The sequence below is a fragment of the Phyllobates terribilis genome, unplaced genomic scaffold, assembly GCF_046119375.1.
Source record: "Phyllobates terribilis strain yellow unplaced genomic scaffold, ASM4611937v1 Scaffold_74__1_contigs__length_7073193, whole genome shotgun sequence".
Taxonomy (NCBI): domain Eukaryota; kingdom Metazoa; phylum Chordata; class Amphibia; order Anura; family Dendrobatidae; genus Phyllobates; species Phyllobates terribilis.
This window is the reverse complement of record NW_027362834.1, coordinates 1-26071: the sequence shown is the minus strand read 5'-3', so window position 1 is coordinate 26071 and position 26071 is coordinate 1. Positions and strand designations below refer to the sequence as shown.

The 26071-nt window shown below is 50.0% G+C and overlaps 11 non-coding genes and 2 pseudogenes across 11 annotated transcripts; all 13 read right to left on the bottom strand.

Moving 5' to 3' along the window:
- Nucleotides 1-5188: 5188 nt before the first annotated feature.
- On the bottom strand, nucleotides 5189-5266 carry LOC141196425 (U2 spliceosomal RNA; annotated as a pseudogene).
- A 1120-nt stretch (nucleotides 5267-6386) lies between these two features.
- Nucleotides 6387-6577, bottom strand: LOC141194511 (U2 spliceosomal RNA). The gene has a single exon (XR_012267135.1). It is a non-coding gene; the product is annotated as a U2 spliceosomal RNA (small nuclear RNA).
- A 1122-nt stretch (nucleotides 6578-7699) lies between these two features.
- LOC141196239 (U2 spliceosomal RNA) lies at nucleotides 7700-7893 on the bottom strand. Its single transcript, XR_012268802.1, has one exon. It is a non-coding gene; the product is annotated as a U2 spliceosomal RNA (small nuclear RNA).
- A 5563-nt stretch (nucleotides 7894-13456) lies between these two features.
- Nucleotides 13457-13534, bottom strand: LOC141196424 (U2 spliceosomal RNA; annotated as a pseudogene).
- A 1119-nt stretch (nucleotides 13535-14653) lies between these two features.
- LOC141194499 (U2 spliceosomal RNA) lies at nucleotides 14654-14844 on the bottom strand. Its single transcript, XR_012267124.1, has one exon. It is a non-coding gene; the product is annotated as a U2 spliceosomal RNA (small nuclear RNA).
- A 1118-nt stretch (nucleotides 14845-15962) lies between these two features.
- Nucleotides 15963-16153, bottom strand: LOC141195778 (U2 spliceosomal RNA). Its single transcript, XR_012268356.1, has one exon. It is a non-coding gene; the product is annotated as a U2 spliceosomal RNA (small nuclear RNA).
- A 1121-nt stretch (nucleotides 16154-17274) lies between these two features.
- Nucleotides 17275-17465, bottom strand: LOC141194487 (U2 spliceosomal RNA). Its single transcript, XR_012267113.1, has one exon. It is a non-coding gene; the product is annotated as a U2 spliceosomal RNA (small nuclear RNA).
- Nucleotides 17466-18585: 1120 nt separating this feature from the next.
- Nucleotides 18586-18776, bottom strand: LOC141196849 (U2 spliceosomal RNA). Its single transcript, XR_012269244.1, has one exon. It is a non-coding gene; the product is annotated as a U2 spliceosomal RNA (small nuclear RNA).
- Nucleotides 18777-19898: 1122 nt separating this feature from the next.
- LOC141195726 (U2 spliceosomal RNA) lies at nucleotides 19899-20089 on the bottom strand. Its single transcript, XR_012268304.1, has one exon. It is a non-coding gene; the product is annotated as a U2 spliceosomal RNA (small nuclear RNA).
- Nucleotides 20090-21204: 1115 nt separating this feature from the next.
- On the bottom strand, nucleotides 21205-21395 carry LOC141196000 (U2 spliceosomal RNA). The gene has a single exon (XR_012268569.1). It is a non-coding gene; the product is annotated as a U2 spliceosomal RNA (small nuclear RNA).
- A 1120-nt stretch (nucleotides 21396-22515) lies between these two features.
- Nucleotides 22516-22706, bottom strand: LOC141196838 (U2 spliceosomal RNA). The gene has a single exon (XR_012269233.1). It is a non-coding gene; the product is annotated as a U2 spliceosomal RNA (small nuclear RNA).
- A 1115-nt stretch (nucleotides 22707-23821) lies between these two features.
- Nucleotides 23822-24012, bottom strand: LOC141196827 (U2 spliceosomal RNA). Its single transcript, XR_012269222.1, has one exon. It is a non-coding gene; the product is annotated as a U2 spliceosomal RNA (small nuclear RNA).
- A 1122-nt stretch (nucleotides 24013-25134) lies between these two features.
- LOC141196816 (U2 spliceosomal RNA) lies at nucleotides 25135-25325 on the bottom strand. Its single transcript, XR_012269211.1, has one exon. It is a non-coding gene; the product is annotated as a U2 spliceosomal RNA (small nuclear RNA).
- Nucleotides 25326-26071: the final 746 nt, after the last annotated feature.

Genomic DNA, 26071 nt, shown 5'->3' with positions numbered 1-26071 from the left:
AGATGAGCCGGTTCCTGGCGACCCAAACGGCATCCTTGAAGCAGTTCATAAGGCGCCAAGCCTCCTGGATGGCTCCGACGGTATGAACCCCAGGGAAGAGTCCGTAAAGCACAGAATGGTGCGATAGGCTCGCCCTGGGGACAGAGTTCCTCAGGTCGTCCTCAAGGGCAGTCAACAGGCGCTGTGCAAATCCGCAGTCCCAAAAAGTGTGCAAAGATGTTTCCTCCACGAAGGGGCACCTTGGGCAGTACCGGGTCTTGCACAGGTTCCGGGCATGCATGAATGACCGGACGGGCAGTCCGCCCTGAATCGCCATCCACGACAAGTCCTTGTGCCCGTTGGTCAGCCTGTCAGACGACACATTTGTCCACACAGTCTCCAGCGTGTCCTGGTGAAGTCCTGTGATGTTCTCCACGTCATCCTTGGCTCTGATGAGCTTGTGGATAGTTTTGGGCTTCCACAAGTCGGGCTTGAGTCCCTCCAGTTGATGTTCCCCCACAAATCGAACGACGTCTCCATAGAACCATGGCGTCGTCCAGTTGTAGGGGAAGGAGCTGTCCCACTTGTCCCAGCCGAGTCGCCTCCAAAGAGGAAGCAGGAAGAAGCGAGACATGGACCTGCCCGCGGAGCCATTCTTGACTTGCAAAGTCCGGCGGACACAATCACACACAAAAGAGGATCGCAGGAGGGTGGGGATATCTGGAACGCCCTTCCCACCCTTGCGAGGCTCCTTGTACATGACGGCCCGCCTGACTCTGTCCATCTTGGATCCCCAGACAAAGTGAAACACTGTCCTGGTAATGGCCCTGCACACAGTGACGTGTGGGGGCCAGGCCTGCGCCGTGTACTGCAAGACGGGCAGGACCTCATTACGCAGGACGAGTGCCTTACCCTCACAAGTGAGGTGTCTGAGGCTCCAGAGTCCGATCCGTTGCTTCACCTTGGCCAAGCGTTCTTGCCAGGACTTGAGGGCCGCTCCTTCCTTCCCGAACCAGACTCCCAGCACCTTGAGGAAATCCGGTTGAATGTTGAAGGGGAAGGGGGCGGAGGAGGCCGGCTGCCAATCCCCGAAGAGCATGGCTTCCGACTTCCTGCAGTTGACTTTGGCCCCTGAAGCCCGGCCGAACCTCTCACACGTCTGGACGAGGGCGTCGACTGAACCACGATCAGCGCAGAAGACGGTGACGTCGTCCATGTAGAGCGAGCACTTGACCTCGTGTCGTCCCGGACCCGGTGCGGTGATCCCTCTGATCTCTCCATTCTGCCGGATAGCCTCTGCGAAGAGTTCTATAACACAAACAAAAAGAAGAGGTGATAGAGGGCAGCCTTGTCTGACCCCAGAGAGGACAGGGAAGGGGTCAGTCTTCCAGCCTTTCACCAACACCGAGCTGTGGATATCAAAATACATCAAACGGACATACGAACAAAACATGTTACCCAAACCTAACCGGTGCAGAGCTCGGCCCATGAACTCGTGGGAAACCCGGTCGAAGGCCTTCTCCTGATCCAAGGAGACCAGGGCCGCGTGTGCGCGGCGGACCTTGATGTACTCGACCGTGTCCCGCACGAGAGCGAGGCTGTCTGCGATGCGACGTCCAGGGATGCCGCAGGTCTGGTCCGGGTGGATGATCCGTCCGATGACCGTCTTAAGTCGTGTCGCCATCATCTTGGCCAGGATCTTGTAGTCCACGTTGAGCAGAGTGATGGGACGCCAATTCCTCAGGTCGCAACTCTCTCCCTTCCGCTTGTACAGGATCGTGACCATTCCTTCCCTCAAAGATGGAGGCATTCTACCCTCCACCACCATCTCCTCGTACAGGTCCAACAGGTCCGGACAGATGAGGTCTCCCAGCGCTACATAGAGCTCCGCTGGAAGACCATCACTGCCCGGGGTCCTGCCGGTCCTAAAGGATTTAGCGGCAGAGAGCAATTCGCCCACCATCAGAGGTTTGTCCAAGGCTGCCGTGCCTGCAGGATCAAGATGGTTAGTGATACCTGACAGGAAGTTATCAGCAGCGTCGGGGTCGGTAGTCTTGTGGGAGTAGAGTTCGCTGTAGAAGTCGCTGACGACCCTCATCACGTCCTCCTTCCCACGTCGCATGTTTCCGCTCTCGTCTCGCAGCTCGTTCAGGGGCGTGTGACCGGCATGAAGTTTCCTGAAAAAGAATGAGTTACATTTCTCACCCTTCTCCAGATTCTCCACTTTGGAACGGAAGACGATTCGCTTGGACTCCTCCTCAAAGTGCCTTTTCAGGCTCTTCTTGGTCTCCTCCAGCTCCTCCCTCACGTCCCAGCCACAGAGAAGAAAGTCCTGCAGCGACCGCAGCTCGCGCTGCAGCCCTCTGAAGTCCCTCCTCTTCTCACACGCCTGTTGTCGACCCTTGGCCTGAAAGAAACAGCGAAACTCAAGTTTAACATATTCCCACCAATCAGAGACTGTTTGGAAGCTACCCTTGTAGGACTGCCACATTGCGTAGGCTGCTCTCAGCTCCTCCACGACTTCATCCTGAGCCAGCAGAGCACAATTCAGCTTCCAGGAGCCGGGACCGGATGGAAAACCGTCGCCGAGGACACCTTGTAAGTGAATGGCTCTGTGGTCGGAGAAGAAGCAGGGGACCATCGAGTGCCTACTCTGCCTGACTGCCCGAGAGGTGAACACAAAGTCAATCCTGGAGCGGAGTGAGCCATCCGGTCGGCTCCACGAATAGTTCGTGGAGCCTCTCCCCATGGAGCCCACCACGTCCTGAAGAGAGGCCTCGGTTACCATCTCGATGAGCAGCTTGGACGTGATGTCCAACTTGGCAGATGTGCCAGAACTACGACCATCCTCCTCGATGGGGCAGTTGAAATCCCCGGCCATCACTAAGGTCCTGGTGGTGGCAAGCTGAAGCCGCAGGGTCTGGAAAAGCTCCAAACGCTCATTCTTCAGTGGGGACGCATACACGTTGATGAACCTGACAGGTTCTCCCGCCCAGTTGCCATCTACAACAAGAGCCCTGCCGCAGATGAGCTCCTGGACGGACTCAAGCGTGAATGCGCCCCCCCTGATCAGAATTGCGACCCCTGCAGACTTGCAGTCACCCCCACCGGACCAGTAGGATGGACCGTGGGACCACTCCCTGGCCAGATGTTTGAAGGACCTAGAGGAGGGAAGGGAACATTCCTGCAACATATAAACATCACACAACTGGGAAGTAAGGAAGGCATAAATAGTCTGACGTCTGAACTTGTCCTTGATGCTCCTGACATTAATGGAAAATAAGTTAATATTAGCCATCATGTAGGGAAAAAAGAAAAAGTTAGCGCAGGCAATACACCTTAGTTACCACTCCGGTCGGGTGGTCCCTCGTCGGTGTTGACTGCTGGTGACGGGATCACCAGCAGGCCCTCTTCCTCCATCTGGTCAAGCAGCGCGGCCTCGATCTCGGCGACCACCAGTTCCTCCTCTTCTGGCTCGGCCACCAGGGTCTCAACCATGTGCTCCATCTCTTCTGGCTCAGGGAGGGTATCCTCCTTTTCGCCTACGAAATCCAGAATCTTCTTTTTGGAGGATTCAGTAGCAGGGCTGTCCTCCACCTTCCTCTTTCCCCGGGTTGGAACTGGGGAGACAAGAAGGGGAAAATCCTCCTCGGAATAGATAGCGGCAGGTGGAGGAAAGGTTAATTCCACCACTACCATGGTCTGAGGAGGGAGAGTGGCTGCCGGGGCAGGGGAAAGGACACCTGCTGAGGAGTAGGGGAAGGAGGAAGAGGAAGTGGAATCCTCAGCAGGGGTGGCCGGGGTGGGGGGGGATTGGACGGGGGTGGCAGGGGGAGGGATCGAGAGAGGGGTGACAGAACTCTTACCCTCCTTTGACTTTTTCTTCTGCTTCGGAGCTGCTGGGACCGTCGCTGGGGCTTTGGCCACCGACTCCTTGACCGCTTTGGCCTTGGTCGTCTCGGCCTTGGCCGCTGGGGCCTTGGTCGTCGCGTCCTTGACCTTCACAGGCCTGGTTGTCGGGGCGTTGTCCTCCGGAGCTGGGGTCGTCGCAACCACCGATGCCCAGGATCTCTCACGCTTGGGGCAATCCTTGTACAGATGAGCCGCCAGCCCACACAGGTTGCAGGACGTCTTCTTCGGGCAGTCCTTCGAGCTGTGTCCCGTCACTCGACAAATCCTGCAGGCATCCTCCTTGCAGTCCTTCATCTCGTGGCCGTTCTTGCCGCATCTCCTGCAGTTCCGCGGCATGTCCGGGTAATAGATGAGGCCGTAGGAGTTGCCCAGGGAGAATGTCGGGGGCAGGTGCCGAAGTCCGTCTGAGTACGCCAGGTCCCTGTGAAGTCTAACAGTCACCGACCACTTACCTGTCCAGAAGCCGAGTCCATTCAGGATGTGAGAGGGTTCCTTCACAACCAAACAGAAGCGTCTCAGGAAGGTACAGATGTCTTGGCCTGGGGTGTGCGGGTTGCGCATGGAGACCGTGATCCTCCTTTCGTCCCTCTGGATAGGGCAGCTACCTGTAAAGGCAGAGAAAGAATTATCCGATCCTTTTGCGCTTACCATTTCCCAGAACCTCCTGCAGGTGTTCACAGTGGCGAAGGTGACGAAGAAGATCCCCGTCAAGAAGGTCTGGATGCTGAGGGTGTCCGACCTGGAGAAGCCTCGATCTAGCAGCATCTTCTGGCAGAACACGTCCGAGGACATGTCCGGCACCCTCCCATCCACTTCCTTCAGCTTCAGGGCCACCGTCTGCCGCATCCATGGCTCCAGGGCTGGAGCTTCGTGGCGGGGCTTCTGGGGTCCCTTCTGCTGGCCAGTCGTGGAGGCAGAGTCCTTGGGGTCAGAATCGGCTCCTGGCTGGGCCCTCCTGGCTGTCCCCTGCTCCAGGCTCTTCTTTTCGGCCTTCCTCGCAGCGCTTGCCATGGCTTTCCTCCTGCAGTTACTTCTTGGAGCTGGATCTGGAGCTCTTCCCGAAATGGGTGGAGCTATGCAGATTCTTCTCCCGTCGTGTTCTGGACAAATTCCCCGAAAGGTCTTTGTCTCGATGATTTTCTTACTCAAAGATTCCACAGGACAGCCCGATTCTTCTCCGAGTCTTCGTCTTCTTCTGGATTCTTTAGAGCTTCTTCCTCCCACCGATATCCGCCTTCCTTCTCCGATGTCAGCTGCGCTCCGAAGCTCTTCTCCTTCCGAGTTCGATCGCTCTCGTCAAGTGTAGATCGTAGCTCTTGTGTTCTTAAAAGAACAGATACTACACTTGATCTTAGCCAAAAGGCCGAGAAGCGATAACCAGAATTGGTTTCCGACTACGGTGCCACCCAAGGATTCTGAAAAGTCCATTTGTGGAGATGGCCACCTGGACTCCCGTTAAGAAGACATGCTGTCAACCTCTAGATCCCTCACATGCCTGCACTTTTCGGCTTGCTGCTGCTGCAATCCACGCGTTTTAGATCTGCATAACTCCACCTCTTTTAGCACAGTACCCTCAACCCCCGGCTGTTCCCACCCGCCTCAACACCGTTGGAAGGGAGGAGAACCAATTAAGGCGGGGGGGGGGTGGAACGAGCAGCTGTCTACCCTTAGCAGGAGGGTTGCTGATTAATTACCTCTCCTGCTGCTGCTGCTGCTGGCTGTCCAGCAGCAGACTGAAGGTGGCTGCTGCTGTGCGCAGGTATATAAAGGCTCAGAGCCTATTATGACACGCGCAGCCAGCGTTCCATTGCCACATTCCGTCTACTGCAGGCGGGATACCTGGATGGCTGAATGTCACTGAGAAGCTCACAGAGACCGCCATAAGCAACAGTTTAAAAGAATGCCACAGACTAATCAACCAAACTTTTTGGGTTGGTTTCTCTTTTATAGTCTGCAGGCATTAAATGAAAGAAGTCAGTGTTCCAGCAGAGGGAGACAACGTTTCAGAAAAGGCATTGTAGCAAACCAAAAAAGAAATTTTAAGCGCAGCAGAGTAACCAGCTCACATACCTGTTAGCTCAGGTGAGTTTAAAAGGCTGCTGTTGATAACAAGGGCATTTGCTAAATAGATGGTGTGTGTGCAACAATATACTGAAAGGTCAATTATATTGTGCAGCTTATCTCACCACCTGTAGTTATTTAGGTGAAAGCTCCAAAACGCTTGCCTAATATGTCTGTTTATCCGAAAGGAAGTATAGAGGGAGAGCTAGATAGATAGCATTGCATTACATTACATTACATGGCAATGCAATGCACAGTTGCTGAAGTTGAACCAAAATGAGCTTGTCATCTGGCTTCTGCAACTTTTAACATGAAAAATCCAATGAGGAGAAGAAAAGCAAAGCCAAAGAGTCCATCCCAAAATCCGACAAACAAGCAAAATGAACAAAAAGCATTGAATTCAATTCTTTCTGATTTTAGAAACTGCATTAAAGAAGGGGTGCACCGGTCCTGGAGATACTGCAATACCAGGTCAATGCGTGGAGTGGACAGAGCAAGCTCTTTTTCCATCTCCCTGTTCTAAAAATCCATTTAATATATGGTCCCCAGATAGGGGACGTATCAGATATTAAACTGATAAGAACAGATACTACACTTGATCTTAGCCAAAAGGCCGAGAAGCGATAACCAGAATTGGTTTCCGACTACGGTGCCACCCAAGGATTCTGAAAAGTCCATTTGTGGAGATGGCCACCTGGACTCCCGTTAAGAAGACATGCTGTCAACCTCTAGATCCCTCACATGCCTGCACTTTTCGGCTTGCTGCTGCTGCAATCCACGCGTTTTAGATCTGCATAACTCCACCTCTTTTAGCACAGTACCCTCAACCCCCGGCTGTTCCCACCCGCCTCAACACCGTTGGAAGGGAGGAGAACCAATTAAGGCGGGGGGGGGGGGTGGAACGAGCAGCTGTCTACCCTTAGCAGGAGGGTTGCTGATTAATTACCTCTCCTGTTGCTGCTGCTGCTGGCTGTCCAGCAGCAGACTGAAGGTGGCTGCTGCTGTGCGCAGGTATATAAAGGCTCAGAGCCTATTATGACACGCGCAGCCAGCGTTCCATTGCCACATTCCGTCTACTGCAGGCGGGATACCTGGATGGCTGAATGTCACTGAGAAGCTCACAGAGACCGCCATAAGCAACAGTTTAAAAGAATGCCACAGACTAATCAACCAAACTTTTTGGGTTGGTTTCTCTTTTATAGTCTGCAGGCATTAAATGAAAGAAGTCAGTGTTCCAGCAGAGGGAGACAACGTTTCAGAAAAGGCATTGTAGCAAACCAAAAAAGAAATTTTAAGCGCAGCAGAGTAACCAGCTCACATACCTGTTAGCTCAGGTGAGTTTAAAAGGCTGCTGTTGATAACAAGGGCATTTGCTAAATAGATGGTGTGTGTGCAACAATATACTGAAAGGTCAATTATATTGTGCAGCTTATCTCACCACCTGTAGTTATTTAGGTGAAAGCTCCAAAATGCTTGCCTAATATGTCTGTTTATCCAAAAGGAAGTATAGAGGGAGAGCTAGATAGATAGCATTGCATTACATTACATTACATGGCAATGCAATGCACAGTTGCTGAAGTTGAACCAAAATGAGCTTGTCATCTGGCTTCTGCAACTTTTAACATGAAAAATCCAATGAGGAGAAGAAAAGCAAAGCCAAAGAGTCCATCCCAAAATCCGACAAACAAGCAAAATGAACAAAAAGCATTGAATTCAATTCTTTCTGATTTTAGAAACTGCATTAAAGAAGGGGTGCACCGGTCCTGGAGATACTGCAATACCAGGTCAATGCGTGGAGTGGACAGAGCAAGCTCTTTTTCCATCTCCCTGTTCTAAAAATCCATTTAATATATGGTCCCCAGATAGGGGACGTATCAGATATTAAACTGATAAGAACAGATTTTTTTGATTGAATATATCTTTTATTAGCACAAAAAATAAGTTAACAGACAGTGTACAGTGCCGCAGCCCAGTACACACAGAATTCTACATCACATTTACATAGCATGAGGATACGACGCACTAACTAGACACATCACACCCCTATGCTACACAAAACACTCAATATGAAAGAAAAAGCATGTCAATCAATACAGTACGACGAACCGTGATAAGGGATGGGGATTGGGAAAAAGGGGATGGGGAGGGGAAAATCACAGGCCCGAAGCTTTATTAAAAGACAAGACACATAAGGGGAGAGGGGGAGGAGGGGTTTAGTCCTCATCCTCGTCCTCCGGACCGTCCACGATGGAATAGTCTCTGAGCAGGCTGTGGATCAGCCTGCGGCAGTCCTGGATGGACATCCTCTCCCTCCTCAAGATGAGCCGGTTCCTGGCGACCCAAACGGCATCCTTGAAGCAGTTCATAAGGCGCCAAGCCTCCTGGATGGCTCCGACGGTATGAACCCCAGGGAAGAGTCCGTAAAGCACAGAATGGTGCGATAGGCTCGCCCTGGGGACAGAGTTCCTCAGGTCGTCCTCAAGGGCAGTCAACAGGCGCTGTGCAAATCCGCAGTCCCAAAAAGTGTGCAAAGATGTTTCCTCCACGAAGGGGCACCTTGGGCAGTACCGGGTCTTGCACAGGTTCCGGGCATGCATGAATGACCGGACGGGCAGTCCGCCCTGAATCGCCATCCACGACAAGTCCTTGTGCCCGTTGGTCAGCCTGTCAGACGACACATTTGTCCACACAGTCTCCAGCGTGTCCTGGTGAAGTCCTGTGATGTTCTCCACGTCATCCTTGGCTCTGATGAGCTTGTGGATAGTTTTGGGCTTCCACAAGTCGGGCTTGAGTCCCTCCAGTTGATGTTCCCCCACAAATCGAACGACGTCTCCATAGAACCATGGCGTCGTCCAGTTGTAGGGGAAGGAGCTGTCCCACTTGTCCCAGCCGAGTCGCCTCCAAAGAGGAAGCAGGAAGAAGCGAGACATGGACCTGCCCGCGGAGCCATTCTTGACTTGCAAAGTCCGGCGGACACAATCACACACAAAAGAGGATCGCAGGAGGGTGGGGATATCTGGAACGCCCTTCCCACCCTTGCGAGGCTCCTTGTACATGACGGCCCGCCTGACTCTGTCCATCTTGGATCCCCAGACAAAGTGAAACACTGTCCTGGTAATGGCCCTGCACACAGTGACGTGTGGGGGCCAGGCCTGCGCCGTGTACTGCAAGACGGGCAGGACCTCATTACGCAGGACGAGTGCCTTACCCTCACAAGTGAGGTGTCTGAGGCTCCAGAGTCCGATCCGTTGCTTCACCTTGGCCAAGCGTTCTTGCCAGGACTTGAGGGCCGCTCCTTCCTTCCCGAACCAGACTCCCAGCACCTTGAGGAAATCCGGTTGAATGTTGAAGGGGAAGGGGGCGGAGGAGGCCGGCTGCCAATCCCCGAAGAGCATGGCTTCCGACTTCCTGCAGTTGACTTTGGCCCCTGAAGCCCGGCCGAACCTCTCACACGTCTGGACGAGGGCGTCGACTGAACCACGATCAGCGCAGAAGACGGTGACGTCGTCCATGTAGAGCGAGCACTTGACCTCGTGTCTCCCGGACCCGGTGCGGTGATCCCTCTGATCTCTCCATTCTGCCGGATAGCCTCTGCGAAGAGTTCTATAACACAAACAAAAAGAAGAGGTGATAGAGGGCAGCCTTGTCTGACCCCAGAGAGGACAGGGAAGGGGTCAGTCTTCCAGCCTTTCACCAACACCGAGCTGTGGATATCAAAATACATCAAACGGACATACGAACAAAACATGTTACCCAAACCTAACCGGTGCAGAGCTCGGCCCATGAACTCGTGGGAAACCCGGTCGAAGGCCTTCTCCTGATCCAAGGAGACCAGGGCCGCGTGTGCGCGGCGGACCTTGATGTACTCGACCGTGTCCCGCACGAGAGCGAGGCTGTCTGCGATGCGACGTCCAGGGATGCCGCAGGTCTGGTCCGGGTGGATGATCCGTCCGATGACCGTCTTAAGTCGTGTCGCCATCGTCTTGGCCAGGATCTTGTAGTCCACGTTGAGCAGAGTGATGGGACGCCAATTCCTCAGGTCGCAACTCTCTCCCTTCCGCTTGTACAGGATCGTGACCATTCCTTCCCTCAAAGATGGAGGCATTCTACCCTCCACCACCATCTCCTCGTACAGGTCCAACAGGTCCGGACAGATGAGGTCTCCCAGCGCTACATAGAGCTCCGCTGGAAGACCATCACTGCCCGGGGTCCTGCCGGTCCTAAAGGATTTAGCGGCAGAGAGCAATTCGCCCACCATCAGAGGTTTGTCCAAGGCTGCCGTGCCTGCAGGATCAAGATGGTTAGTGATACCTGACAGGAAGTTATCAGCAGCGTCGGGGTCGGTAGTCTTGTGGGAGTAGAGTTCGCTGTAGAAGTCGCTGACGACCCTCATCACGTCCTCCTTCCCACGTCGCATGTTTCCGCTCTCGTCTCGCAGCTCGTTCAGGGGCGTGTGACCGGCATGAAGTTTCCTGAAAAAGAATGAGTTACATTTCTCACCCTTCTCCAGATTCTCCACTTTGGAACGGAAGACGATTCGCTTGGACTCCTCCTCAAAGTGCCTTTTCAGGCTCTTCTTGGTCTCCTCCAGCTCCTCCCTCACGTCCCAGCCACAGTGAAGAAGGTCCTGCAGCGACCGCAGCTCGCGCTGCAGCCCTCTGAAGTCCCTCCTCTTCTCACACGCCTGTTGTCGACCCTTGGCCTGAAAGAAACAGCGAAACTCAAGTTTAACATATTCCCACCAATCAGAGACTGTTTGGAAGCTACCCTTGTAGGACTGCCACATTGCGTAGGCTGCTCTCAGCTCCTCCACGACTTCATCCTGAGCCAGCAGAGCACAATTCAGCTTCCAGGAGCCGGGGCCGGACGGAAAACCGTCGCCGAGGACACCTTGTAAGTGAATGGCTCTGTGGTCGGAGAAGGAGCAGGGGACCATCGAGTGCCTACTCTGCCTGACTGCCCGAGAGGTGAACACAAAGTCAATCCTGGAGCGGAGTGAGCCATCCGGTCGGCTCCACGAATAGTTCGTGGAGCCTCTCCCCATGGAGCCCACCACGTCCTGAAGAGAGGCCTCGGTTACCATCTCGATGAGCAGCTTGGACGTGATGTCCAACTTGGCAGATGTGCCAGAACTACGACCATCCTCCTCGATGGGGCAGTTGAAATCCCCGGCCATCACTAAGGTCCTGGTGGTGGCAAGCTGAAGCCGCAGGGTCTGGAAAAGCTCCAAACGCTCATTCTTCAGTGGGGACGCATACACGTTGATGAACCTGACAGGTTCTCCCGCCCAGTTGCCATCTACAACAAGAGCCCTGCCGCAGATGAGCTCCTGGACGGACTCAAGCGTGAATGCGCCCCCCCTGATCAGAATTGCGACCCCTGCAGACTTGCAGTCACCCCCACCGGACCAGTAGGATGGACCGTGGGACCACTCCCTGGCCAGATGTTTGAAGGACCTAGAGGAGGGAAGGGAACATTCCTGCAACATATAAACATCACACAACTGGGAAGTAAGGAAGGCATAAATAGTCTGACGTCTGAACTTGTCCTTGATGCTCCTGACATTAATGGAAAATAAGTTAATATTAGCCATCATGTAGGGAAAAAAGAAAAAGTTAGCGCAGGCAATACACCTTAGTTACCACTCCGGTCGGGTGGTCCCTCGTCGGTGTTGACTGCTGGTGACGGGATCACCAGCAGGCCCTCTTCCTCCATCTGGTCAAGCAGCGCGGCCTCGATCTCGGCGACCACCAGTTCCTCCTCTTCTGGCTCGGCCACCAGGGTCTCAACCATGTGCTCCATCTCTTCTGGCTCAGGGAGGGTATCCTCCTTTTCGCCTACGAAATCCAGAATCTTCTTTTTGGAGGATTCAGTAGCAGGGCTGTCCTCCACCTTCCTCTTTCCCCGGGTTGGAACTGGGGAGACAAGAAGGGGAAAATCCTCCTCGGAATAGATAGCGGCAGGTGGAGGAAAGGTTAATTCCACCACTACCATGGTCTGAGGAGGGAGAGTGGCTGCCGGGGCAGGGGAAAGGACACCTGCTGAGGAGTAGGGGAAGGAGGAAGAGGAAGTGGAATCCTCAGCAGGGGTGGCCGGGGTGGGGGGGGATTGGACGGGGGTGGCAGGGGGAGGGATCGAGAGAGGGGTGACAGAACTCTTACCCTCCTTTGACTTTTTCTTCTGCTTCGGAGCTGCTGGGACCGTCGCTGGGGCTTTGGCCACCGACTCCTTGACCGCTTTGGCCTTGGTCGTCTCGGCCTTGGCCGCTGGGGCCTTGGTCGTCGCGTCCTTGACCTTCACAGGCCTGGTCGTCGGGGCGTTGTCCTCCGGAGCTGGGGTCGTCGCAACCACCGATGCCCAGGATCTCTCACGCTTGGGGCAATCCTTGTACAGATGAGCCGCCAGCCCACACAGGTTGCAGGACGTCTTCTTCGGGCAGTCCTTCGAGCTGTGTCCCGTCACTCGACAAATCCTGCAGGCATCCTCCTTGCAGTCCTTCATCTCGTGGCCGTTCTTGCCGCATCTCCTGCAGTTCCGCGGCATGTCCGGGTAATAGATGAGGCCGTAGGAGTTGCCCAGGGAGAATGTCGGGGGCAGGTGCCGAAGTCCGTCTGAGTACGCCAGGTCCCTGTGAAGTCTAACAGTCACCGACCACTTACCTGTCCAGAAGCCGAGTCCATTCAGGATGTGAGAGGGTTCCTTCACAACCAAACAGAAGCGTCTCAGGAAGGTACAGATGTCTTGGCCTGGGGTGTGCGGGTTGCGCATGGAGACCGTGATCCTCCTTTCGTCCCTCTGGATAGGGCAGCTACCTGTAAAGGCAGAGAAAGAATTATCCGATCCTTTTGCGCTTACCATTTCCCAGAACCTCCTGCAGGTGTTCACAGTGGCGAAGGTGACGAAGAAGATCCCCGTCAAGAAGGTCTGGATGCTGAGGGTGTCCGACCTGGAGAAGCCTCGATCCAGCAGCATCTTCTGGCAGAACACGTCCGAGGACATGTCCGGCACCCTCCCATCCACTTCCTTCAGCTTCAGGGCCACCGTCTGCCGCATCCATGGCTCCAGGGCTGGAGCTTCGTGGCGGGGCTTCTGGGGTCCCTTCTGCTGGCCAGTCGTGGAGGCAGAGTCCTTGGGGTCAGAATCGGCTCCTGGCTGGGCCCTCCTGGCTGTCCCCTGCTCCAGGCTCTTCTTTTCGGCCTTCCTCGCAGCGCTTGCCATGGCTTTCCTCCTGCAGTTACTTCTTGGAGCTGGATCTGGAGCTCTTCCCGAAATGGGTGGAGCTATGCAGATTCTTCTCCCGTCGTGTTCTGGACAAATTCCCCGAAAGGTCTTTGTCTCGATGATTTTCTTACTCAAAGATTCCACAGGACAGCCCGATTCTTCTCCGAGTCTTCGTCTTCTTCTGGATTCTTTAGAGCTTCTTCCTCCCACCGATATCCGCCTTCCTTCTCCGATGTCAGCTGCGCTCCGAAGCTCTTCTCCTTCCGAGTTCGATCGCTCTCGTCAAGTGTAGATCGTAGCTCTTGTGTTCTTAAAAGAACAGATACTACACTTGATCTTAGCCAAAAGGCCGAGAAGCGATAACCAGAATTGGTTTCCGACTACGGTGCCACCCAAGGATTCTGAAAAGTCCATTTGTGGAGATGGCCACCTGGACTCCCGTTAAGAAGACATGCTGTCAACCTCTAGATCCCTCACATGCCTGCACTTTTCGGCTTGCTGCTGCTGCAATCCACGCGTTTTAGATCTGCATAACTCCACCTCTTTTAGCACAGTACCCTCAACCCCCGGCTGTTCCCACCCGCCTCAACACCGTTGGAAGGGAGGAAAACCAATTAAGGCGGGGGGGGGTGGAACGAGCAGCTGTCTACCCTTAGCAGGAGGGTTGCTGATTAATTACCTCTCCTGCTGCTGCTGCTGCTGGCTGTCCAGCAGCAGACTGAAGGTGGCTGCTGCTGTGCGCAGGTATATAAAGGCTCAGAGCCTATTATGACATGCGCAGCCAGCGTTCCATTGCCACATTCCGTCTACTGCAGGCGGGATACCTGGATGGCTGAATGTCACTGAGAAGCTCACAGAGACCGCCATAAGCAACAGTTTAAAAGAATGCCACAGACTAATCAACCAAACTTTTTGGGTTGGTTTCTCTTTTATAGTCTGCAGGCATTAAATGAAAGAAGTCAGTGTTCCAGCAGAGGGAGACAACGTTTCAGAAAAGGCATTGTAGCAAACCAAAAAAGAAATTTTAAGCGCAGCAGAGTAACCAGCTCACATACCTGTTAGCTCAGGTGAGTTTAAAAGGCTGCTGTTGATAACAAGGGCATTTGCTAAATAGATGGTGTGTGTGCAACAATATACTGAAAGGTCAATTATATTGTGCAGCTTATCTCACCACCTGTAGTTATTTAGGTGAAAGCTCCAAAATGCTTGCCTAATATGTCTGTTTATCCAAAAGGAAGTATAGAGGGAGAGCTAGATAGATAGCATTGCATTACATTACATTACATGGCAATGCAATGCACAGTTGCTGAAGTTGAACCAAAATGAGCTTGTCATCTGGCTTCTGCAACTTTTAACATGAAAAATCCAATGAGGAGAAGAAAAGCAAAGCCAAAGAGTCCATCCCAAAATCCGACAAACAAGCAAAATGAACAAAAAGCATTGAATTCAATTCTTTCTGATTTTAGAAACTGCATTAAAGAAGGGGTGCACCGGTCCTGGAGATACTGCAATACCAGGTCAATGCGTGGAGTGGACAGAGCAAGCTCTTTTTCCATCTCCCTGTTCTAAAAATCCATTTAATATATGGTCCCCAGATAGGGGACGTATCAGATATTAAACTGATAAGAACAGATACTACACTTGATCTTAGCCAAAAGGCCGAGAAGCGATAACCAGAATTGGTTTCCGACTACGGTGCCACCCAAGGATTCTGAAAAGTCCATTTGTGGAGATGGCCACCTGGACTCCCGTTAAGAAGACATGCTGTCAACCTCTAGATCCCTCACATGCCTGCACTTTTCGGCTTGCTGCTGCTGCAATCCACGCGTTTTAGATCTGCATAACTCCACCTCTTTTAGCACAGTACCCTCAACCCCCGGCTGTTCCCACCCGCCTCAACACCGTTGGAAGGGAGGAAAACCAATTAAGGCGGGGGGGGTGGAACGAGCAGCTGTCTACCCTTAGCAGGAGGGTTGCTGATTAATTACCTCTCCTGCTGCTGCTGCTGCTGGCTGTCCAGCAGCAGACTGAAGGTGGCTGCTGCTGTGCGCAGGTATATAAAGGCTCAGAGCCTATTATGACACGCGCAGCCAGCGTTCCATTGCCACATTCCGTCTACTGCAGGCGGGATACCTGGATGGCTGAATGTCACTGAGAAGCTCACAGAGACCGCCATAAGCAACAGTTTAAAAGAATGCCACAGACTAATCAACCAAACTTTTTGGGTTGGTTTCTCTTTTATAGTCTGCAGGCATTAAATGAAAGAAGTCAGTGTTCCAGCAGAGGGAGACAACGTTTCAGAAAAGGCATTGTAGCAAACCAAAAAATAAATTTTAAGCGCAGCAGAGTAACCAGCTCACATACCTGTTAGCTCAGGTGAGTTTAAAAGGCTGCTGTTGATAACAAGGGCATTTGCTAAATAGATGGTGTGTGTGCAACAATATACTGAAAGGTCAATTATATTGTGCAGCTTATCTCACCACCTGTAGTTATTTAGGTGAAAGCTCCAAAATGCTTGCCTAATATGTCTGTTTATCCAAAAGGAAGTATAGAGGGAGAGCTAGATAGATAGCATTGCATTACATTACATTACATGGCAATGCAATGCACAGTTGCTGAAGTTGAACCAAAATGAGCTTGTCATCTGGCTTCTGCAACTTTTAACATGAAAAATCCAATGAGGAGAAGAAAAGCAAAGCCAAAGAGTCCATCCCAAAATCCGACAAACAAGCAAAATGAACAAAAAGCATTGAATTCAATTCTTTCTGATTTTAGAAACTGCATTAAAGAAGGTGTGCACCGGTCCTGGAGATACTGCAATACCAGGTCAATGCGTGGAGTGGACAGAGCAAGCTCTTTTTCCATCTCCCTGTTCTAAAAATCCATTTAATATATGGTCCCCAGATAGGGGACGTATCAGATATTAAACTGATAAGAACAGATACTACACTTGATCTTAGCCAAAAGGCCGAGAAGCGATAACCAGAATTGGTTTCCGACTACGGTGCCACCCAAGGATTCTGAAAAGTCCATTTGTGGAGATGGCCACCTGGACTCCCGTTAAGAAGACATGCTGTCAACCTCTAGATCCCTCACATGCCTGCACTTTTCGGCTTGCTGCTGCTGCAATCCACGCGTTTTAGATCTGCATAACTCCACCTCTTTTAGCACAGTACCCTCAACCCCCGGCTGTTCCCACCCGCCTCAACACCGTTGGAAGGGAGGAGAACCAATTAAGGCGGGGGGGGGGGTGGAACGAGCAGCTGTCTACCCTTAGCAGGAGGGTTGCTGATTAATTACCTCTCCTGCTGCTGCTGCTGCTGGCTGTCCAGCAGCAGACTGAAGGTGGCTGCTGCTGTGCGCAGGTATATAAAGGCTCAGAGCCTATTATGACACGCGCAGCCAGCGTTCCATTGCCACATTCCGTCTACTGCAGGCGGGATACCTGGATGGCTGAATGTCACTGAGAAGCTCACAGAGACCGCCATAAGCAACAGTTTAAAAGAATGCCACAGACTAATCAACCAAACTTTTTGGGTTGGTTTCTCTTTTATAGTCTGCAGGCATTAAATGAAAGAAGTCAGTGTTCCAGCAGAGGGAGACAACGTTTCAGAAAAGGCATTGTAGCAAACCAAAAAAGAAATTTTAAGCGCAGCAGAGTAACCAGCTCACATACCTGTTAGCTCAGGTGAGTTTAAAAGGCTGCTGTTGATAACAAGGGCATTTGCTAAATAGATGGTGTGTGTGCAACAATATACTGAAAGGTCAATTATATTGTGCAGCTTATCTCACCACCTGTAGTTATTTAGGTGAAAGCTCCAAAATGCTTGCCTAATATGTCTGTTTATCCAAAAGGAAGTATAGAGGGAGAGCTAGATAGATAGCATTGCATTACATTACATTACATGGCAATGCAATGCACAGTTGCTGAAGTTGAACCAAAATGAGCTTGTCATCTGGCTTCTGCAACTTTTAACATGAAAAATCCAATGAGGAGAAGAAAAGCAAAGCCAAAGAGTCCATCCCAAAATCCGACAAACAAGCAAAATGAACAAAAAGCATTGAATTCAATTCTTTCTGATTTTAGAAACTGCATTAAAGAAGGGGTGCACCGGTCCTGGAGATACTGCAATACCAGGTCAATGCGTGGAGTGGACAGAGCAAGCTCTTTTTCCATCTCCCTGTTCTAAAAATCCATTTAATATATGGTCCCCAGATAGGGGACGTATCAGATATTAAACTGATAAGAACAGATACTACACTTGATCTTAGCCAAAAGGCCGAGAAGCGATAACCAGAATTGGTTTCCGACTACGGTGCCACCCAAGGATTCTGAAAAGTCCATTTGTGGAGATGGCCACCTGGACTCCCGTTAAGAAGACATGCTGTCAACCTCTAGATCCCTCACATGCCTGCACTTTTCGGCTTGCTGCTGCTGCAATCCACGCGTTTTAGATCTGCATAACTTCACCTCTTTTAGCACAGTACCCTCAACCCCCGGCTGTTCCCACCCGCCTCAACACCGTTGGAAGGGAGGAGAACCAATTAAGGCGGGGGGGGGGTGGAACGAGCAGCTGTCTACCCTTAGCAGGAGGGTTGCTGATTAATTACCTCTCCTGCTGCTGCTGCTGCTGGCTGTCCAGCAGCAGACTGAAGGTGGCTGCTGCTGTGCGCAGGTATATAAAGGCTCAGAGCCTATTATGACACGCGCAGCCAGCGTTCCATTGCCACATTCCGTCTACTGCAGGCGGGATACCTGGATGGCTGAATGTCACTGAGAAGCTCACAGAGACCGCCATAAGCAACAGTTTAACAGAATGCCACAGACTAATCAACCAAACTTTTTGGGTTGGGTTCTCTTTTATAGTCTGCAGGCATTAAATGAAAGAAGTCAGTGTTCCAGCAGAAGGAGACAACGTTTCAGAAAAGGCATTGTAGCAAACCAAAAAAGAAATTTTAAGCGCAGCAGAGTAACCAGCGCACATACCTGTTAGCTCAGGTGAGTTTAAAAGGCTGCTGTTGATAACAAGGGCATTTGCTAAATAGATGGTGTGTGTGCAACAATATACTGAAAGGTCAATTATATTGTGCAGCTTATCTCACCACCTGTAGTTATTTAGGTGAAAGCTCCAAAATGCTTGCCTAATATGTCTGTTTATCCAAAAGGAAGTATAGAGGGAGAGCTAGATAGATAGCATTGCATTACATTACATTACATGGCAATGCAATGCACAGTTGCTGAAGTTGAACCAAAATGAGCTTGTCATCTGGCTTCTGCAACTTTTAACATGAAAAATCCAATGAGGAGAAGAAAAGCAAAGCCAAAGAGTCCATCCCAAAATCCGACAAACAAGCAAAATGAACAAAAAGCATTGAATTCAATTCTTTCTGATTTTAGAAACTGCATTAAAGAAGGGGTGCACCGGTCCTGGAGATACTGCAATACCAGGTCAATGCGTGGAGTGGACAGAGCAAGCTCTTTTTCCATCTCCCTGTTCTAAAAATCCATTTAATATATGGTCCCCAGATAGGGGACGTATCAGATATTAAACTGATAAGAACAGATACTACACTTGATCTTAGCCAAAAGGCCGAGAAGCGATAACCAGAATTGGTTTCCGACTACGGTGCCACCCAAGGATTCTGAAAAGTCCATTTGTGGAGATGGCCACCTGGACTCCCGTTAAGAAGACATGCTGTCAACCTCTAGATCCCTCACATGCCTGCACTTTTCGGCTTGCTGCTGCTGCAATCCACGCGTTTTAGATCTGCATAACTCCACCTCTTTTAGCACAGTACCCTCAACCCCCGGCTGTTCCCACCCGCCTCAACACCGTTGGAAGGGAGGAGAACCAATTAAGGCGGGGGGTGGGGGTGGAACGAGCAGCTGTCTACCCTTAGCAGGAGGGTTGCTGATTAATTACCTCTCCTGCTGCTGCTGCTGCTGGCTGTCCAGCAGCAGACTGAAGGTGGCTGCTGCTGTGCGCAGGTATATAAAGGCTCAGAGCCTATTATGACACGCGCAGCCAGCGTTCCATTGCCACATTCCGTCTACTGCAGGCGGGATACCTGGATGGCTGAATGTCACTGAGAAGCTCACAGAGACCGCCATAAGCAACAGTTTAAAAGAATGCCACAGACTAATCAACCAAACTTTTTGGGTTGGTTTCTCTTTAATAGTCTGCAGGCATTAAATGAAAGAAGTCAGTGTTCCAGCAGAGGGAGACAACGTTTCAGAAAAGGCATTGTAGCAAACCAAAAAAGAAATTTTAAGCGCAGCAGAGTAACCAGCTCACATACCTGTTAGCTCAGGTGAGTTTAAAAGGCTGCTGTTGATAACAAGGGCATTTGCTAAATAGATGGTGTGTGTGCAACAATATACTGAAAGGTCAATTATATTGTGCAGCTTATCTCACCACCTGTAGTTATTTAGGTGAAAGCTCCAAAATGCTTGCCTAATATGTCTGTTTATCCAAAAGGAAGTATAGAGGGAGAGCTAGATAGATAGCATTGCATTACATTACATTACATGGCAATGCAATGCACAGTTGCTGAAGTTGAACCAAAATGAGCTTGTCATCTGGCTTCTGCAACTTTTAACATGAAAAATCCAATGAGGAGAAGAAAAGCAAAGCCAAAGAGTCAATCCCAAAATCCGACAAACAAGCAAAATGAACAAAAAGCATTGAATTCAATTCTTTCTGATTTTAGAAACTGCATTAAAGAAGGGGTGCACCGGTCCTGGAGATACTGCAATACCAGGTCAATGCGTGGAGTGGACAGAGCAAGCTCTGTTTCCATCTCCCTGTTCTAAAAATCCATTTAATATATGGTCCCCAGATAGGGGACGTATCAGATATTAAACTGATAAGAACAGATACTACACTTGATCTTAGCCAAAAGGCCGAGAAGCGATAACCAGAATTGGTTTCCGACTACGGTGCCACCCAAGGATTCTGAAAAGTCCATTTGTGGAGATGGCCACCTGGACTCCCGTTAAGAAGACATGCTGTCAACCTCTAGATCCCTCACATGCCTGCACTTTTCGGCTTGCTGCTGCTGCAATCCACGCGTTTTAGATCTGCATAACTCCACCTCTTTTAGCACAGTACCCTCAACCCCCGGCTGTTCCCACCCGCCTCAACACCGTTGGAAGGGAGGAGAACCAATTAAGGCGGGGGGGGGGGTGGAACGAGCAGCTGTCTACCCTTAGCAGGAGGGTTGCTGATTAATTACCTCTCCTGCTGCTGCTGGCTGTCCAGCAGCAGACTGAAGGTGGCTGCTGCTGTGCGCAGGTATATAAAGGCTCAGAGCCTATTATGACACGCGCAGCCAGCGTTCCATTGCCACATTCCGTCTACTGCAGGCGGGATACCTGGATGGCTGAATGTCACTGAGAAGCTCACAGAGACCGCCATAAGCAACAGTTTAAAAGAATGCCACAGACTAATCAACCAAACTTTTTGGGTTGGTTTCTCTTTTATAGTCTGCAGGCATTAAATGAAAGAAGTCAGTGTTCCAGCAGAGGGAGACAACGTTTCAGAAAAGGCATTGTAGCAAACCAAAAAAGAAATTTTAAGCGCAGCAGAGTAACCAGCTCACATACCTGTTAGCTCAGGTGAGTTTAAAAGGCTGCTGTTGATAACAAGGGCATTTGCTAAATAGATGGTGTGTGTGCAACAATATACTGAAAGGTCAATTATATTGTGCAGCTTATCTCACCACCTGTAGTTATTTAGGTGAAAGCTCCAAAATGCTTGCCTAATATGTCTGTTTATCCAAAAGGAAGTATAGAGGGAGAGCTAGATAGATAGCATTGCATTACATTACATTACATGGCAATGCAATGCACAGTTGCTGAAGTTGAACCAAAATGAGCTTGTCATCTGGCTTCTGCAACTTTTAACATGAAAAATCCAATGAGGAGAAGAAAAGCAAAGCCAAAGAGTCCATCCCAAAATCCGACAAACAAGCAAAATGAACAAAAAGCATTGAATTCAATTCTTTCTGATTTTAGAAACTGCATTAAAGAAGGGGTGCACCGGTCCTGGAGATACTGCAATACCAGGTCAATGCGTGGAGTGGACAGAGCAAGCTCTTTTTCCATCTCCCTGTTCTAAAAATCCATTTAATATATGGTCCCCAGATAGGGGACGTATCAAATATTAAACTGATAAGAACAGATACTACACTTGATCTTAGCCAAAAGGCCGAGAAGCGATAACCAGAATTGGTTTCCGACTACGGTGCCACCCAAGGATTCTGAAAAGTCCATTTGTGGAGATGGCCACCTGGACTCCCGTTAAGAAGACATGCTGTCAACCTCTAGATCCCTCACATGCCTGCACTTTTCGGCTTGCTGCTGCTGCAATCCACGCGTTTTAGATCTGCATAACTCCACCTCTTTTAGCACAGTACCCTCAACCCCCGGCTGTTCCCACCCGCCTCAACACCGTTGGAAGGGAGGAGAACCAATTAAGGCGGGGGGGGGGTGGAACGAGCAGCTGTCTACCCTTAGCAGGAGGGTTGCTGATTAATTACCTCTCCTGCTGCTGCTGCTGCTGGCTGTCCAGCAGCAGACTGAAGGTGGCTGCTGCTGTGCGCAGGTATATAAAGGCTCAGAGCCTATTATGACACGCGCAGCCAGCGTTCCATTGCCACATTCCGTCTACTGCAGGCGGGATACCTGGATGGCTGAATGTCACTGAGAAGCTCACAGAGACCGCCATAAGCAACAGTTTAAAAGAATGCCACAGACTAATCAACCAAACTTTTTGGGTTGGTTTCTCTTTTATAGTCTGCAGGCATTAAATGAAAGAAGTCAGTGTTCCAGCAGAGGGAGACAACGTTTCAGAAAAGGCATTGTAGCAAACCAAAAAAGAAATTTTAAGCGCAGCAGAGTAACCAGCTCACATACCTGTTAGCTCAGGTGAGTTTAAAAGGCTGCTGTTGATAACAAGGGCATTTGCTAAATAGATGGTGTGTGTGCAACAATATACTGAAAGGTCAATTATATTGTGCAGCTTATCTCACCACCTGTTGTTATTTAGGTGAAAGCTCCAAAATGCTTGCCTAATATGTCTGTTTATCCAAAAGGAAGTATAGAGGGAGAGCTAGATAGATAGCATTGCATTACATTACATTACATGGCAATGCAATGCACAGTTGCTGAAGTTGAACCAAAATGAGCTTGTCATCTGGCTTCTGCAACTTTTAACATGAAAAATCCAATGAGGAGAAGAAAAGCAAAGCCAAAGAGTCCATCCCAAAATCCGACAAACAAGCAAAATGAACAAAAAGCATTGAATTCAATTCTTTCTGATTTTAGAAACTGCATTAAAGAAGGGGTGCACCGGTCCTGGAGATACTGCAATACCAGGTCAATGCGTGGAGTGGACAGAGCAAGCTCTTTTTCCATCTCCCTGTTCTAAAAATCCATTTAATATATGGTCCCCAGATAGGGGACGTATCAGATATTAAACTGATAAGAACAGATACTACACTTGATCTTAGCCAAAAGGCCGAGAAGCGATAACCAGAATTGGTTTCCGACTACGGTGCCACCCAAGGATTCTGAAAAGTCCATTTGTGGAGATGGCCACCTGGACTCCCGTTAAGAAGACATGCTGTCAACCTCTAGATCCCTCACATGCCTGCACTTTTCGGCTTGCTGCTGCTGCAATCCACGCGTTTTAGATCTGCATAACTCCACCTCTTTTAGCACAGTACCCTCAACCCCCGGCTGTTCCCACCCGCCTCAACACCGTTGGAAGGGAGGAGAACCAATTAAGGCGGGGGGGGGGTGGAACGAGCAGCTGTCTACCCTTAGCAGGAGGGTTGCTGATTAATTACCTCTCCTGCTGCTGCTGCTGCTGGCTGTCCAGCAGCAGACTGAAGGTGGCTGCTGCTGTGCGCAGGTATATAAAGGCTCAGAGCCTATTATGACACGCGCAGCCAGCGTTCCATTGCCACATTCCGTCTACTGCAGGCGGGATACCTGGATGGCTGAATGTCACTGAGAAGCTCACAGAGACCGCCATAAGCAACAGTTTAAAAGAATGCCACAGACTAATCAACCAAACTTTTTGGGTTGGTTTCTCTTTTATAGTCTGCAGGCATTAAATGAAAGAAGTCAGTGTTCCAGCAGAGGGAGACAACGTTTCAGAAAAGGCATTGTAGCAAACCAAAAAAGAAATTTTAAGCGCAGCAGAGTAACCAGCTCACATACCTGTTAGCTCAGGTGAGTTTAAAAGGCTGCTGTTGATAACAAGGGCATTTGCTAAATAGATGGTGTGTGTGCAACAATATACTGAAAGGTCAATTATATTGTGCAGCTTATCTCACCACCTGTAGTTATTTAGGTGAAAGCTCCAAAATGCTTGCCTAATATGTCTGTTTATCCAAAAGGAAGTATAGAGGGAGAGCTAGATAGATAGCATTGCATTACATTACATGGCAATGCAATGCACAGTTGCTGAAGTTGAACCAAAATGAGCTTGTCATCTGGCTTCTGCAACTTTTAACATGAAAAATCCAATGAGGAGAAGAAAAGCAAAGCCAAAGAGTCCATCCCAAAATCCGACAAACAAGCAAAATGAACAAAAAGCATTGAATTCAATTCTTTCTGATTTTAGAAACTGCATTAAAGAAGGGGTGCACCGGTCCTGGAGATACTGCAATACCAGGTCAATGCGTGGAGTGGACAGAGCAAGCTCTTTTTCCATCTCCCTGTTCTAAAAATCCATTTAATATATGGTCCCCAGATAGGGGACGTATCAGATATTAAACTGATAAGAACAGATACTACACTTGATCTTAGCCAAAAGGCCGAGAAGCGATAACCAGAATTGGTTTCCGACTACGGTGCCACCCAAGGATTCTGAAAAGTCCATTTGTGGAGATGGCCACCTGGACTCCCGTTAAGAAGACATGCTGTCAACCTCTAGATCCCTCACATGCCTGCACTTTTCGGCTTGCTGCTGCTGCAATCCACGCGTTTTAGATCTGCATAACTCCACCTCTTTTAGCACAGTACCCTCAACCCCCGGCTGTTCCCACCCGCCTCAACACCGTTGGAAGGGAGGAGAACCAATTAAGGCGGGGGGTGGGGGTGGAACGAGCAGCTGTCTACCCTTAGCAGGAGGGTTGCTGATTAATTACCTCTCCTGCTGCTGCTGCTGCTGGCTGTCCAGCAGCAGACTGAAGGTGGCTGCTGCTGTGCGCAGGTATATAAAGGCTCAGAGCCTATTATGACACGCGCAGCCAGCGTTCCATTGCCACATTCCGTCTACTGCAGGCGGGATACCTGGATGGCTGAATGTCACTGAGAAGCTCACAGAGACCGCCATAAGCAACAGTTTAAAAGAATGCCACAGACTAATCAACCAAACTTTTTGGTTTGGTTTCTCTTTTATAGTCTGCAGGCATTAAATGAAAGAAGTCAGTGTTCCAGCAGAGGGAGACAACGTTTCAGAAAAGGCATTGTAGCAAACCAAAAAAGAAATTTTAAGCGCAGCAGAGTAACCAGCTCACATACCTGTTAGCTCAGGTGAGTTTAAAAGGCTGCTGTTGACAACAAGGGCATTTGCTAAATAGATGGTGTGTGTGCAACAATATACTGAAAGGTCAATTATATTGTGCAGCTTATCTCACCACCTGTAGTTATTTAGGTGAAAGCTCCAAAATGCTTGCCTAATATGTCTGTTTATCCAAAAGGAAGTATAGAGGGAGAGCTAGATAGATAGCATTGCATTACATTACATTACATGGCAATGCAATGCACAGTTGCTGAGGTTGAACCAAAATGAGCTTGTCATCTGGCTTCTGCAACTTTTAACATGAAAAATCCAATGAGGAGAAGAAAAGCAAAGCCAAAGAGTCCATCCCAAAATCCGACAAACAATCAAAATGAACAAAAAGCATTGAATTCAATTCTTTCTGATTTTAGAAACTGCATTAAAGAAGGGGTGCACCGGTCCTGGAGATACTGCAATACCAGGTCAATGCGTGGAGTGGACAGAGCAAGCTCTTTTTCCATCTCCCTGTTCTAAAAATCCATTTAATATATGGTCCCCAGATAGGGGACGTATCAGATATTAAACTGATAAGAACAGATACTACACTTGATCTTAGCCAAAAGGCCGAGAAGCGATAACCAGAATTGGTTTCCGACTACGGTGCCACCCAAGGATTCTGAAAAGTCCATTTGTGGAGATGGCCACCTGGACTCCCGTTAAGAAGACATGCTGTCAACCTCTAGATCCCTCACATGCCTGCACTTTTCGGCTTGCTGCTGCTGCAATCCACGCGTTTTAGATCTGCATAACTCCACCTCTTTTAGCACAGTACCCTCAACCCCCGGCTGTTCCCACCCGCCTCAACACCGTTGGAAGGGAGGAGAACCAATTAAGGCGGGGGGGGGGGTGGAACGAGCAGCTGTCTACCCTTAGCAGGAGGGTTGCTGATTAATTACCTCTCCTGCTGCTGCTGCTGCTGGCTGTCCAGCAGCAGACTGAAGGTGGCTGCTGCTGTGCGCAGGTATATAAAGGCTCAGAGCCTATTATGACACGCGCAGCCAGCGTTCCATTGCCACATTCCATCTACTGCAGGCGGGATACCTGGATGGCTGAATGTCACTGAGAAGCTCACAGAGACCGCCATAAGCAACAGTTTAAAAGAATGCCACAGACTAATCAACCAAACTTTTTGGGTTGGTTTCTCTTTTATAGTCTGCAGGCATTAAATGAAAGAAGTCAGTGTTCCAGCAGAGGGAGACAACGTTTCAGAAAAGGCATTGTAGCAAACCAAAAAAGAAATTTTAAGCGCAGCAGAGTAACCAGCTCACATACCTGTTAGCTCAGGTGAGTTTAAAAGGCTGCTGTTGATAACAAGGGCATTT